The following is a 15,520-nucleotide window of genomic DNA, read 5'->3' as shown; positions in this document are numbered from 1 at the left end:
AACCAATAGCGAGCATGGTGTTTGGGTTGTTTTATTCTCTACAACCCCAAGCTCTTCGGAGAACATAGAGAGTGGAAGAAAACTTTCAACCACCTCTTTAAAGAGCTTCATTGTGACCTTCAAATTCTTTCCGAGTATATTGTGTCCACTATAGCGCCTGAGGTAAAGACGATCCTCCTACAACCTATCCCAAAAGAGCTAAACATAAAAAAGGGGTTTTTATAAACCCTTCCTATAGGCTTAAATATTTGTTAAGTGCCACCAAAATATCGTTAACTCTTTAGGGAAAACACCATTTTTTTGTTTTTGTTTTGTGTTTGGTTTAGTTAAAATTTGCTTGGCGGGAATTTAATTTTCAATTTTTTTTTGAATATTTGGATTTTCAATAATTGATCCATTTTTTATATTAAAAAGTTTAAAATATTTAATCAATTAAAAATCATTTTAGTCTATAATTAATCCATTTTTTAAATTAAAAAATTAAAAATATTTAATCAATTAAAAATCATTTTAGTTTATGTTTTCAAATTAAAAGTACTTTTAAAATTTATCATGAAAATCAAAGTGGCCCTTGGATGGAGTATATCGCCAATATTGTTTGATGTTCATGCATTTGAAGGATATTGCAAATTGTGTTTAGTGTTCAAGTTAACATAATAGATTGAAGAATGATTAACCTCCTAGGAGCACAAGAGACCATGATTATGTGACATCAATGATGAGAAATGTTATTAGAATGTGTGAAAAGATATCAAATAATATGTAAACAAATCAAAAGGTTAGGCCTCCTTACTCACCTACAATGTCACAATCCTCCTATAAATTATAACAAAGGTATTCACATCTCCACATATACATATAATAAAAGGAAATGAGAAAAATGAGGGAAATTATAAATATTACTAGGATATAAAATATGTCTTTGGTATTTGGTAGAGAAAAATCATTCTCACACCGCACAGATATAATTGAAGCATTCCTTTGAGGTGATAATTTAAGGAGAGGATCAAACAAAGAGTGAAGAAATTATGATTCTCAACACTCAAATAAGTATGCGAGTGCAACATGCCACAATACGCTTTAATATAATCTGTTGATTGCTTACAGGTTTTGGCAATAATGCAACTCATTGTTATAGGTAGGGCAACTATGAAATCCATCATAGACTGTATGGCTATGATCGACCATCAAATGTTTGTGTCGTGTGGGAACTACATCAATGACATGAACAATTGGATCATAGGGTCCCTGTTGTGTAGCCATTCATCGACAAAAGCTACTTCCTCGATGGGATGGAAGTTAAAAATGATAGTTGCAAAGGTAGGAGTAATGGTGTCAGAGGTAATATTGTTTCCATAAATAAAAGAATAAAAAAAAGGCTCATGAACACCATCAATATCTATTGGAAGTGTTATGATGAAAGAAATAATGAATAGATGCGGGGAAGAAATTATAGATAAATTTATATATTTATTTTAAATTTTTTATAACTATTAAAGAGTAAAGAAGGCATAAATTTATTTATAGGTAGTGGTGTGTTGTTGTTGTTTTTTATTGTTTTGCAATGTTAAATTAGGTGTTAACCTAATATTGAGGAAGATGGTTTGTTTCACTATTCTCCGTAATGTATTCTTCTCTTTGCAGGTATTCTTTATAATGTATCTGACTCAGTTGTAAGCCCTTGAATTTAATTCCTTGTTAATGTGATCAAAGTATATAACCTTGAATGTTCTAATCAACTCCATAACTCTAATCATCTATTGATTCAATAAAGAAATGTTCAAGGAAGTATAACCTTTCAGCCAATTTATAATAGCCTTTCATGCCTTATCACTTGTAAGTTCAGATTCTTGAAGTCACACAATTAAAATGACTAATTTTTATTATTGTGGTACTTTTTAAGTAGTCGTATTTTTGTTCCTAAACTAAATTAGTCATTCACATTAGTATTTTTTAGTTGTATTACTTAATATCTAGTCGTATATTTTAGCCCAAGAATAAATTAGTCATTTATGTTAGTCGTTTTTAGTTGGGTCACTTACGATTTCTCATTTTTGGTAGTATTTCAATTGGAAAAGTTGTGGTGACTATATTTTTTAGTCACCTGGTCAGTAATTTCATCATTTTCTACTAGTGTAAATATTCTTAGAGAAGGATTAATGAGTCCCTCCATGAATATATTATTCATGTCCAAGGGATCCTAGGGAGTGGTTTGTCATAATTACTATCAAGGATAATAATGGCTAAGGATTTAGTGACCTTTCCCTTTGTAGATGGTTGAGAACTTTGGCTTGTGGTGGCTAAATCACATGAATGTTCTCAAGAATAAATAAATTTGTGAGACACAATGATTTGTTATGCATATGTTGCCATTGATTTCAACTGCAATCACTAGGGGAATTTTTAGGTAAACAATGGGCCTCAAAACAAAAAATGTACAAAAAAATTTAACTTTACAAGAACCAATAGGATTCAAGATGATGATGTTATCCCGCGAGGAGAATATTTTGGAGGAAAAAGAAGAAAAATACTTTTTTTAATTGTAGTTTCAACATATCTCCATGTATGCTTACTCAAATGTCAAGTGTAGACACATGTTGGATGTGGAATTAAAGTTAGTATGGGACTATGATCATAGATTTAAGGTGTTATGGATTTATTGACACTTCATATTTTGAATGCACAGTACATGGAATGGTCCATCATAGGATCACTACTTCGTATACGCATTCCACTAACTCAACAAAATATTGTGTTGTAGTTTGAAGCCCTAGAAATTTCCATGAAAATAGAAGAATCTCCCATAGGAAGTGAAAATAGCACAAGAATGATTGAGGTTTAGTCATAGAAAGCGGCATTAACACTACAATTATAAATACCAACCAAAGGTAAGGATAGGCATGAATAAGTATGGTGTACTGTATGTGGAAAACAAGGTCACCACATAAACGAGTGCTTAATTATGACAAAGTACATGGCTACAGGGGTCGCAAACCCATTCGTGCAAGGCAAGGTCTGTGCTATGAAATTTCCAGAGTACGAGGTCATTTACTAATAGCCGACCCCATGATGCTAAAATACCAAAGCTCAATCATGAATCTTTTATATGACTTTTGCAAGTTCATGTGACATGATACCATACATGTCACATGCTATAATTGATGAGGGAGAACACTTCCTATGTCTATCAAGTATAAGAAATCGAGGGGACTAAAAGAGGAGTGTCGATTTAAAACTAACCAAGAGCTTACAACCATCCAAATAGATGCTAAGGAATGTGTTAGTCTCCTATGCCAATAGGTTTCATTTTTCATGATTGACAGTGGAAGTGCCAAAAATGTTCATCTTTGATGCTACAAAGGTTCCATATTTTGTGAAAAGAAAAGAGAGTTAAAAAATGTAAAGAGGGTATCCCTTAAAAGAATGATCAGAAGGCAAGAAAATGAATTCGTCAGAAAAAATAATTGAAATGAACCCCAAAGAAAGACTAGGAAAGTGGCTAACCAAAATTCCACTGCTAGCTTGCTGGATGGCCCAACAGTTCAAACTGGACCATGCCATGATTTAAATTGCTTGTTCTAAACTAAGGAATGAATATCTGGCCAAACAGTTCAAGCTTGGCAGATGAGTAGCTAGGTAGAGAAATAAATGAGCCCAACTGCTTAATCTGGGCCCTTGGAAGAGATAAGGGTAGATTTAGATAGGAGGGTAGTCAAAAGAAAAGAGGATTATCAGGGTTTGCAAGGTTAAGCGCACCCATTCAAAAGAAGAAAAAATGTTAGGTGTATTAGGCTAGGTAGGTAGTTTGAGGTTGCAAAAGCAAGGTCTGACCACCTGATATATTGAAAATCATATCTTATCTCATCAATAAGACAAGGGTCAGAGCAATGGTCTAAATGGCAGAACTATAAAAGCATGTCTAACTCCCCTCACTCCCCTTAAAAAGTTTCTTACTAATATCCCCTTGAGGACTTTAGGATCTGCCTAAACAGTCCTACTTGCATTTCCCCCTTGAGAAAATCATGTCAAGTTTTGACCTTCTTCAATAAAGAAAGCCACATTTCTTGTGTAAAACCCTCATTTCATATTTCATCCATTTCTTGTTTCTAAGTTTTCAGTTCATAAGCTTAATCTCTCCCTCACACTTCACCTCACATACCCATATTAACTCCTAACTCTATTATATAGCTCCCTAGTTACATCCCCACCCCTATTTGCTACAAAAAACTATATAAAATTCCCAAAAAACATATTAACTATCCCACCCCCTAGCATTATAGCTAGGTAACATAGTTATGGGAGATATTAGTCCATTTGGGGTTATTATTAACCCCTCCGCGTCCTAACCCCGGAATTAATCTAACCTTTGGTTAGGATTAATAACCTATGCCTAAACCCCCACCCATCTAAACCTTGCAATTTTTCCCCCGCAGTCAAATCCCAACGTTTAATGTTAAAATGTTTTAAATTAAAACATTAAGCTATATTACCCCGCACTAACCCAACCCACAAAACCCACCTAAACCAAAGTTTCAACCCACCACAGCGCAATATTATTTAATATATGGGAGGGACCCGTGCCAAAGCTGCACGCCGCTCCAAAACGCCCCGCCAGCCGTCCGTTCCCCGCCGTGCCAGATCCAATGGTGGGCGGGTGTTTTCAACCCACAACACGCCAGGGGTTAACATCCGGGGGATGGGCGGTTTCCCTGCCGTACCCCCGCCACGTGTCGACTGCCCGGGGTGTTCGGAGGCCCCCCCCCCAAAACCGCCTCTGCTCAAAGGTGGTGCAGGGAAACCGGATACCACCATCCATCCCATCACGTCAGCAATCCCTTCAGCCATGATATCACCACCCTGTCTCCGCCGCTGCCCCACGTCACTCGCCACTTTGTCCGCCCGCGACCATGTTGTGCCACTGTGTCCCGCCACGTCATCATCCGAGTCAGCGCCCACGTCACCCGGCCGTACCCGAGACCCGCTGATGAAGTCATGTTGACATCATCACAGGAAAGCGCCAAAAGCGCATATGTGCCAAATTTTTTATTAAAAACGCGCAAAGTGACTGTTTTCGGTCATTTTCATTGGAAAGTTTGGAGAGCGTCGTTTTTTTGTTCATGCCATATTGCCTCCAGATTTCAAATTTGAACAATTCGGATGCCGCCACCTGCAAATTTGATATCAGTACTCGCCATTCAATCAGCTCAACCACCCTTGGCGCTAGGTAAACCAGGTATTTGTCGAATTCCACCTGTTCGCCCCTGTTCTTCTCGTTTTCTCGAATTTGTCCACTCAATTGCCTGCAATCTCCTAAGTTAATGGTTCTGTCCCTCATAAATTTGGCCTAAATTCACTAATACACCCGTTGTTTAAGAGAACCATGGTCCATTCACGATTTCACCGTGCCAAAATCCATTTTCGAGCTTGAATTCCCGATATAATTTTATACCTGCTCGACATTGTTCCCTTTTGCCGTGTTTCACTACAATACCTTAGTGCATTGAGCTGTGTGATCCCTTTCCCCTCTGCATTTGGACCTCACAGTTTCTAAATTTAGAGAATTTGCTAAAAAGAAACCAAAGCCTAAATCAAACTCTGCAAAGTTTGTTCTTTTCACCACAGCCACAAATATTGAAAACTTTTGGTTCAGCTGAACTCATTCTGCCACTCCTCCACAAATCCTCACAAGCAGTTATCCTCAGTCTGTTCCTGTTCAAAAACATCACTCTAAAGATAACATCTGAAAAGTTCTATAATGGCTACTCCATCAGCTCTTAGTGTCACTCCTATGAATCCACCAAACAAAGAGCTTGAAGCCATGCCTCTTGCTGATAGAGATTACCTTATTCAAGATCTAGTTGGTGACAGAAATCACTTGGAGACCTTTTGCCACTTGAGAAACAGCTATCAAAGCAACTGTGACATGTATGGTTTATGGGAGTCCAATTTGCCTTATTACTTCCTCCCATCTGTCAATATTTTTCCTGAGATCATCCGCTTATGTGCCGAGAACTATGAGCCAACTCAGAGAGCTGTTAAGTCTCCATTTGGGAGCATACGTTTCCACATTACTCCTGACTCCATCAACTAAATGCTCAACTTCAAGCAGACTCAGCTATTGTTTCCCTTTTCCATGAACTATTTGCTGGATGCAGGCTCCAAACTCTCCAGTTCTAAAATTGAAAAAATTACCAAGACATTCATGAGGGCAGACCGCCAGCCTACAAGACCACCTCCTTTCCTATATGTCCATTTCAATGAGGTGGGAAAGTTACTAGTTGATATGATCTCTTATGTGCTGGGTTTTAAAAAAAGTGAGCACATTGATGAAACAATGTTGGTGTTATTAGCTGCATATAGTCCAGGATAACCCCCTGCTTACAAGTATAACTATGCCAAGTTCATAGCTAATAAAATACATGATGAGCTATTGAAATTGGATAGGGAGGGAGTATTCAAATATTCATCATATATCTACCACTTATTCATGTATTACCAGTCTGAAAGCTTCCAATGCCCCATCAAGAAATTGGATTCTAGGGGTGAAAAGAGGTCTGTCATCTTCTGGTCATCAGTTTTCCATGAAGTTCAAAACTCTCCATTTTCTTACTGTGAGTTTATTGACCAATTTGTATACCCAGTCTCTTGCCTCCTAATGAGATCCCCTCCTCCCAGATTGTCATTTGAGATACAGAAGACCTTGCAGTTGTCCAAGAGTTATAAAATAGGTGATTGGTACCTATATCAAAATCACACTGTCATTAGAATCTATGGCTGTGAGCTCTGTCCTTACAGGCTCCCAAGGTATGTACCAATGAGACTATTTTCCTTGGAATACTATAGGCAACTCATTAGTTCTGATCTTACCCATTTTCATAGTGCCAAAAAGAAAGCTCATCTCAAATTCCAAGACCATCTAGGCCCCTTCATTATGAACAAGAAAGAAGGTTGGCAAGATGCTGATCAAATTCTCAGGGACAAATATAAGTTAAAGAGGAGCTTCTGGTGGGTCCCTTATGACCCAGAAGGTTTTATCAGTGCCAGAAGAGTTAAATACAGGCTGCTAGGTTATGACCATTATAAATATCCAAAAATTGAACAATATTCCAACCAAGATGAGTGGTTGCAAGGCACTTTAGTTGAGGAATTGACTCAAGAGGAAATAATGGAGAAAAATGTCAAGGATTTAGAAAAAACTCTTGACTTGGATTCTTTGTAGCAGGTAACATTCAAGTTGCCACATCAAATTGGAGAAGGCACATTCGCTTCTGTAGCCACACAAGTCGCCCAGGGACCATCTACAACAGCAACAGGTACGACAAAAGGAAAGGAGATAATGGATGCAGAGAAAGAAGTGATTACAGAACAACCTGCCTCTTCAATGGAGCAACCTCAAGTACAGGCTCCTCTACAACAAACAGAAGCACCAACAGTGCCTGCCTTACAGACTCCTGCCCATGAGGAAAGAGGCAGGAAACAAGACGCAGATGACTCCACACCTGCTAGTGGGTCCACTCAGTAGCCCGAAGCCAAGAGGCAAAAGGTTGATTCTCCATTTGTGGAGGAAGTCAGTGAAGAAATCCTTGGAAGTCCTGGGAAAGATAGAGAAGACAGTCAACAAACAGCTAGAATCTTTTTCCAACAACAGTAAGATAGACAGCATGGCATGGAGGTGTCCTCCTCCACACAGCGAAGCAAGAGGCAAGCTAGCATCAAGGCCACCTTTAAAGAAATTAAGGCACAAAATGAACTGTTAAGAGTACAATTATATGACCAATTTCTTAAGGCAACACCTGCCAAGTAGGAAAGGTTGATGGCAGCATATGACATCAAAGAAGAAAAAATGATTCTCAGCCATTTTAAATCCAAGGTTCAACAGCCTCAGTCAGCTGCAGACTATGTCAGGACAAAGTTAGAGGTTATGGCAAAGGACATTCACCCCATGGATCAAATAGAATTACATAAGAAAACAGGGGAAATGGTCTATGCCACACTTGTAGACAAGGCCACACTGGCCCATGAGTTAAAGGAATCTCTGAGGAACACAAATACTTAGCTTGATTTAGAAAGAATGTCCTCCACAGCCAAAGACAATAGAATTAAAAAATTGGAGGACATTATTGTGGACCTGGGGCATGATCCTAAGAATCCCAAAGCTATCAAGGGCCTAATGAAGAAAAAGGAGGATGATATTGCTGCGCTGAAAAAGCAAATGAGGCTCTCCTTGGCTATGCACCCACGAACAAGATAGAAGGTGAAAGAGAAGGAAGCTGACGATACACTGGACCTACTAATGCAAATGAACCAGAGAATAGTTCAAATGGAGGGAGAATTGGAGAGAGCACTGCAAGACAAGCAGGGAGAGTCGACTTCCCAGCCACCTCAAACTGCCCCAACTACTGCTACAGCTACACAAGCAGCAGTGACCCCTCCTATTACTACAGCAACTACAACAACTACAGATGCTGCAGCAGAAACAACAATAGCTCCTGAGACTAGCATAAGTATGGATGAATTGACAAAAGCTGTCAAGGAGCTAGAGCTTTAGGCAACAGAGATTAAACAGGCCAAAGAAAAATTGGCTGAGCTAGAAGCAAAATATGATAAATCCAAAAAGACAGTGGCTAAACAGACCAAAGAAATTAAGGCACTGAAGGACAGAATAAAGGCCTTGGAGAAAGAGCTGAATTTAGAAAAGACTCTGGCTGAAATAAAGAAGATTTTGTGGACCAGGATTGACCACTCTATCACTAGACAGTGGAAATCAATCTGAACTGTGCATGAGTAGATCGAATTAATAGGCCAAGCCCAAATTGAAAGCCAAAAGGCCAGAGCAGCACTAGGAAATATGCCTGAGTAGGCTAGCAGGATGATACACTTCCTGAACACTCACACTAAAGAGGTGTTGGTAGCCTTAGACATCAGTAATAGAACAAAGACTATTTTAACAGCAAAAAAGGTGTTGACCCTTAGAAATTTTGTGCAAAATTTGGAGACAAAATGTCAGGAAATGCAGGCAGAGGTAGATGATTACAAGTTGAGGATGGGAGCATTACAAGGTAAAGGATTGCCTAGCCTATTGACCGGCACTGGAAGACTACTGACCAGTGAGTAGTATGCCACCAGGATGACTAATTTCATTTCAAATCAGATCACAGCATCCACAAGTACCTCAGAAGAAGCAGGACCTCCATTAGGGCAGAGCCTCTATGATAAGCTGGAAAATTTATTTTACATTGAACATGAAATTAATCACTTGTTTGAGGTCCCACCCAATTTTTACAGATACACGGAGGTAGATGAGACTTTAATAAAAATACGAAGACACCAACTGCCTAAAGAAGATTGGTGGCAACCAATGCTGCAAATTTTTCCAAAATGATCTCGGTTCTGTCTCTTTTCGTCTGCCTCAGGTCAACGAAATTGACTACAGCATGGAGACAACAGGGAGAGCGGGTGAGAATAGTGACTCAACAAAATACTAGGATAGCAAGCCCAAAAAGGAAAAAACACAAATTTTAGACAGCACAGCCCCAGCCAACTCATTTGGTCACAAAAGTCAAGACTCTCTTACAAATGGACAGCTAATGCATTAAATATTTACTGCAGCATTTACTCTTTCAGCTATAATTCCTCAAGAGTTGGCATAGAAGTTATGAGCTATTAACTCATCAGCTAGATATTTTGTATCTTATTTTTGTATATATACCTCCCCACAGAACGTATTTGGGGTTGGTGATTTCCTCTCTGAGACACTGTCTTGTAAATTTTCAGACTATCTAATACAAATGGCTGGGAAAGTTCATGATCTCTGCACTGTCTGATGTCAAAGTGATGATCTGCATTCTGCTATAGAATTCCTGTGTTGTTTGATGAAGCAATAAGTTATTCTAAACCATGTTTTGTCTTTCTATGTTTTCTTAACACAAATATATGTTTCATTAACTTAGCAAAAGAGAGAAAGAATAGCTGAAGACTTGTTTGAATGCACCGTCTGCTTAATCTCTGTTGTTAATTATGGTTTCTTCAGAATTAATCATAAACATGAATTCTTAACTGCTCATGTTTGTATTCATTCTATCATTATGGATGTTATTCAGGAATTCTTAAATGCTCCTAGATAATGTTCCCACTTTTTCCCTCTATCAGTATAGTGAAAGATCCTTATCCGCCTTTCACTCCCTGATTTCATGCCATCATATTAGAGATTTGAAGAATTGTTCCATGGATGTCTGTCTGGCTCTGTAGCATAACCTTTTTTCTCAAGAAACATTTCCAGCAGTACACCATCATCGACTCCATGCCCAATGGCCTAGATTATTCTGAAAAAACATACCAGTTCTGACTGAAATCATCATCCCAACAAATTCAAAACAAAATCCTGTGCATCATAACTAGCCTAAAATTACACCAAAACAAAGCTAAATCAGAAAGAGAGAGCCCTCTCTGGTTGCAGGTAGGCTAGGACCTGTGGCTAAAAGATTGGTTAGTGGTTACCTCGGCCGTATTCCCTTTGGAGTCAAAGGGAACAACCTGAGTGTTAACATAATTGGCGACTCCACTGGGGATGAACGAATTTTTCAATTGCTGTCTATTCTTTAAAACTACAGATGAAGCCTGAATGTCAGCCAGAAAGCCTTTGAAACTGTTCTTGCTTTGCATTTACAGGAGTAAATAAAAGCTTCTTCAGTCAAACTTCATGCTAGTTTTAAACTCTAGATAATTGTTCCAAAATTTTATCAATTCCTTGTTAATTCTAAAAACATTCCCAAAAATACCAAAAAAAAATTCGGAAGCTGGCTCCCAAGAAGAAAACTAGGTATACCAGGTCAAATCCTGACCCAGATCCTCCAGCTATTTTTGACAATCCTAATTTAATCTCGAAGATTCTTAGGAGGCAAGAGGAACAAGAAGATCTTACTGATTCTAGCCCTGAAGCAGTTCAGCAAAGTTATATCCCAACCCCTGCTAAACCATTGGTTCGTCCTCACATAACTCCTTCTTCTCCTTCTTCCTCATCCACTTCTTAAAACATATTCTTCACACCTCCATCCACTGCACAAACTGCCATTGTTGTCCCTGTTGTTCCAGTCGTTCCCTTCCTTCCTGTTGTCCCATTTATCCCTGTAAAAATGGTGAATCATTATGCCCCTTTATAGCTACCTGGTAATCTTGGGGCTATGCCTCAGGACTACCAAAGTAAGATCACTTATTTTGATGGTACCGACACATATACTGCCTTACAGCATACCAAGAAAATGCAAGACTACTTTTAGAATTATGAAATAGACGATGATGATGTGAGAATGAAAATTTTTGTCCAAAGTTTAATAGGTGAAATAAGAACTTGGTTCAGAGCACTTGCTGCAAATTCCATTGCCGATCCGGGTGCTCTTTACCAATCCTTCCTAAACATATGGGAAAAGAAAAAAGACCCACTGCATATCTTATCTGAGTATGACAGCATAAAAAGAGGCCCACAAGAAACTGTCCTAGATTATCGTGCAAGATTCAACAATGTTTACAATGCCATCCCTCAAAACCTTAGACCTCCACCTGATTTAGCCTTAATCAAATTCCCTGATGGATTTGATTCTGACATGGCATATCAACTAAGGGAAAGAGCCCCTCTAACCTTGGCAGACATGTAAAACATAGTTTTTAGTGTAGAGGAAAATCCGATTGCTAAAAGAAATAGGGCAAGAGCTGAGAGAAGAACTACTTTTAAGGAAGAACCTTCAGCATTTGAACAAAAGCTAGATGCAATCATCAAAGGCATGGACAGACTTGGGGACAGGGTAGAAACCATAGAGAGAAAATCATCATGGGAAGGTCAACCAAGTACTGCTAGAAACCCAAATTTTAGAAAGAATCAAAATCCAAATGTTGGAAGGGCTGATCCCAACCAAAACATTAGACCTCCTTTTCAAGAAAATTATGCTGAGGCCTCAACATCTAGTGAACCGACCGAGGACCCTCACATCAACCTAATGGGTTTGGACAACGAACATCAGGTCTTTCTAACACAAGAAGATCAAGAGGCCCATAATTGCAATCAATTTCAAACCAAATCAGGAGAGTCATTTGACTTTAGGGAAGGCTATGATGCAGCGGTTTATGAGGTACATAAACAGTATAAACTAAGGAGTAGAACCATAGATGTGCCTGAACCTATCAAACCAAAGGACAATAAACAGCCAAAAAAGACAAAAGATAAAACTGTTCTTCCAGAATCCTCTGATAAAACAGACCTACATCCAAGAGAAGTCACTGTGGAGGATATATCAGATGTACAGCCCTCGGGAAACCAGCCATCCCTCCCCTCAAAAGCAAGTTCAAACAGCATTCCTGAAAATAAATTTAGGACTGATTCCATTCAAAATCATACCAATCATGAAGAAAGGGTTACTGAAAATTCAGCTGAAAAGGAAAAATCTGCTGCACTTAATGCTAAGACTCAAATGGAAAAACCCTTCAACTTGGAAACAGAAATAAGTAAGCTGAAGATAGTTGTTCCTCTTTCTGAATTGGCCAAACATCAAGTGTATAGACAGCAAATTAATAGGTCACTCCAAATATCAGACAATAGGGATGTTGTGAATGTTCTAGATGATCAACCTGAATTACTGTTTGGTCCTGAGGTGAACGGAAAGACAGCAAATGGAGGGGTTCCACCCTTCTATGTCAGTTTAAACATTCATGACAAGGTGTTACACAATGTAATGTTTGATTCCAGGGCCTCACACAACTTAATTCCCAAATCTGTAATGGAAAAACTAGACCTAGATATCACAAGACCATATAAAGATCTGTTCTCATTTGATTCAAGCCAAGTCAGGTGTCTAGGCCTAATTAAAGATTTGTGTGTTTCCCTGGTCTAATACCCAACCAAAAAAAGTTTGATGGACGTGGTGGTAGCTGACATTCCACCCAAGTACGATATGCTTTTATCCTGATCTTGGGGGGCCAAACTCCAAGGATCTTTGCAACTAGACATGTCCTATGCCACCATTTCAGTCTTTGGATAGCCAAAGAGGTTATACCGTGAAACATTAATGAAATATGTGGTGAGTAGTCAAGAAAAGCCCCAAAACTTCCCCATCTATTCAATACATTCCGACATGGATTCATTCATTTTGTATAATGCTGACATGTGTACCAAAGCTAATCCCAAACTACTAGTGGCAGCACAGACAGAGGGGTTGAATGAACAATTTGCTTCTCAAGATCAAAAAACTTTTGATATAATTGATACAACAAAGGAGAATGCCACATCAAATGACTTGCAAGAAACCAATCTGCCCATGGTCCAACTTTCTAAAAGTCTCAATGCAAACCTTGACCATGAAACCTTATGGTATTTAGAATTTGATGGCTCTGTAAACAAGTTGGGAGCAGGGGCAGGGGTCTGGATTCACAATATGCAGAATGACCAAGCTGAAGGCCATGCATATAGGTTAAACTTTCGATGCACAAACAATATGGCTGAGTACGAAGCCCTTTTGTTAGGTCTCAAACTCATCAAAAATCTAGGTGCAACCAAAGTTTCAATTCTAGGGGATTCAGATCTGATCATACAACAGATGAAGGGAAACTTTATCACAAATGATCTTAGGTTAAGGGCTTATAAAGGAGTAGCTATTCAAATACTTGACACCTTCTCAGAATCTCAGTTAACTAAAATTTCTAGAAAGCTCAATTTACATGCTCATAGCTTGGCAACCTTTGCCAGCATTTGCAAGCTACCTTTTAAACCCAACCACAGTTTCACTGCTAAAATCAAACATAGACCTGCAGTCCCGGATAACATAAAAAATTGGCAAGTCTTTGAAAGTGACACACAGATAAATAACTTCCTCACTTTAAAGGAAGAATTTTCCGGCATGAACATTGATACTAGCACTATGGATGATCAACAACAGGCATACACAATTAAGCAGAATATATCAGCTGAAATAGCAAATCTGGTTTTTCATCCTACTACCTTTAATAACGAAAATGTACAGGAGCTGAAGCAAACATATTTTGATGAAATAGCTGAGACAGAAGTCGAAGTAATTAATCTAAAAGACAATTTTCTGCCCATAGGTTTAACCCCTTTGGAGGATTTGTTTGATTCAAATGATATCTCAAGGAAACCAAAAATGCAACCACTGAATGCTGAAATTGAAGACTGTAACATTGGAACCACAGAAGACCCCAAAATGGTAAAATTATCCAAGGCATTACTAGTTGATCAGAAGTTGAAATACATTGAATTGTTTAAAGAGTTCCAAGATATCTTTGCCTGGAGTTATGAGGAGCTCAAGTCCTATGATACCTCAGTCATCCAACACACTATACCTTTGAAAGAAAACATAAAACCTTTTAAACAAAAGCTTAGGAGAGTGAATCCTGTTTTCCTTCCCCTCATTGAAAAAGAAGTTAAACGTATGTATGAAGCAGGAATCATTGCTCCAATCAGGTTCTCAGAGTGGATTTCAAACCTAGTGCCTACTAGGAAGAAGGCGAGAGAGATTAGACTGTGTGTTGACCTAAGGAATTTGAACAAAGTCTTTGTCAAAGACCATAACCCCTTACCAAAAATGCATCATATCCTACAAAGGTTAGTGGGAGCCTCTAGGATCTCATTATTATATGGATTCTCTGGATTCAATCAGATTTTAGTACACCCGGATGATCAAGACAAAACTGCCTTTATAACACCTTGGGGAACTTTTAAATATGTCAAAATGCCTTTCGGGCTTAAGAATGCAGGGGCCACTTTCCAAAGAGCAATGGATATAGCCTTTGCCAAAGAAATCCATGATTTCCTAGTAGTCTACCTTGATGATCTCACTGCCTTTTCAAAATCAGATCAAGAACACTTAGAACATTTGAGGCAGGTTTTCTTAATTTGCAGAAAATATGGCATATCTTTGAATCCAAAGAAATCACTGTTTGGCCCAGAGGAAGGCAAGCTCGTAGGTCATATAATCTCAAAAGATGGCATTAGGATCGACCCGGATATAATTCAAGCTATCCTTCAAGTGCCTCATCCGAGAAACATCAAAGAACTACAAGGCTTCTTAGGAAAGATCAACTTCTTGAGAAGATTCATTCCTAATTTGGCTGAGCTCATAAGATTGTTAAACAATATGTTGAAGAAGGATTGTAAGGTCAAATGGATCATGGAAGCTAAACAGGCCTTTGAGGATATCAAAAGAGCTTTGACAAACACACCAGTCCTCACAAGTCTTAGGTTTGATAGGGATTTCATCATTTTTTCTTTCGCATTTGAGCATACAATTGCTGCTGTCCTATTACAAAAATATGACAAAGGGTGTGAAAAACCCATTGCATTTTTTAGCAAAGCCCTTAGAGATGCTCCCTTAAAATATCAGATTATGGAAAAGCAAGCCTATGCCTTGGTAAAGGCCATCAAAGACTTCAGAATCTATATTTTATACTCTCATGTGATTGCCTATGTCCCAAATGCAGTAGTTAAGGACATTTTAACCTAAGAAGGAATTGAAGGCAA

The sequence above is a fragment of the Pinus tabuliformis genome, chromosome J (assembly GCF_031772625.1).
Source record: "Pinus tabuliformis cultivar Carrire ecotype Pingquan chromosome J, CPIR1, whole genome shotgun sequence".
NCBI classification, from domain to species: Eukaryota; Viridiplantae; Streptophyta; class Pinopsida; order Pinales; family Pinaceae; genus Pinus; species Pinus tabuliformis.
Note: the sequence above shows the minus strand (reverse complement) of the source record.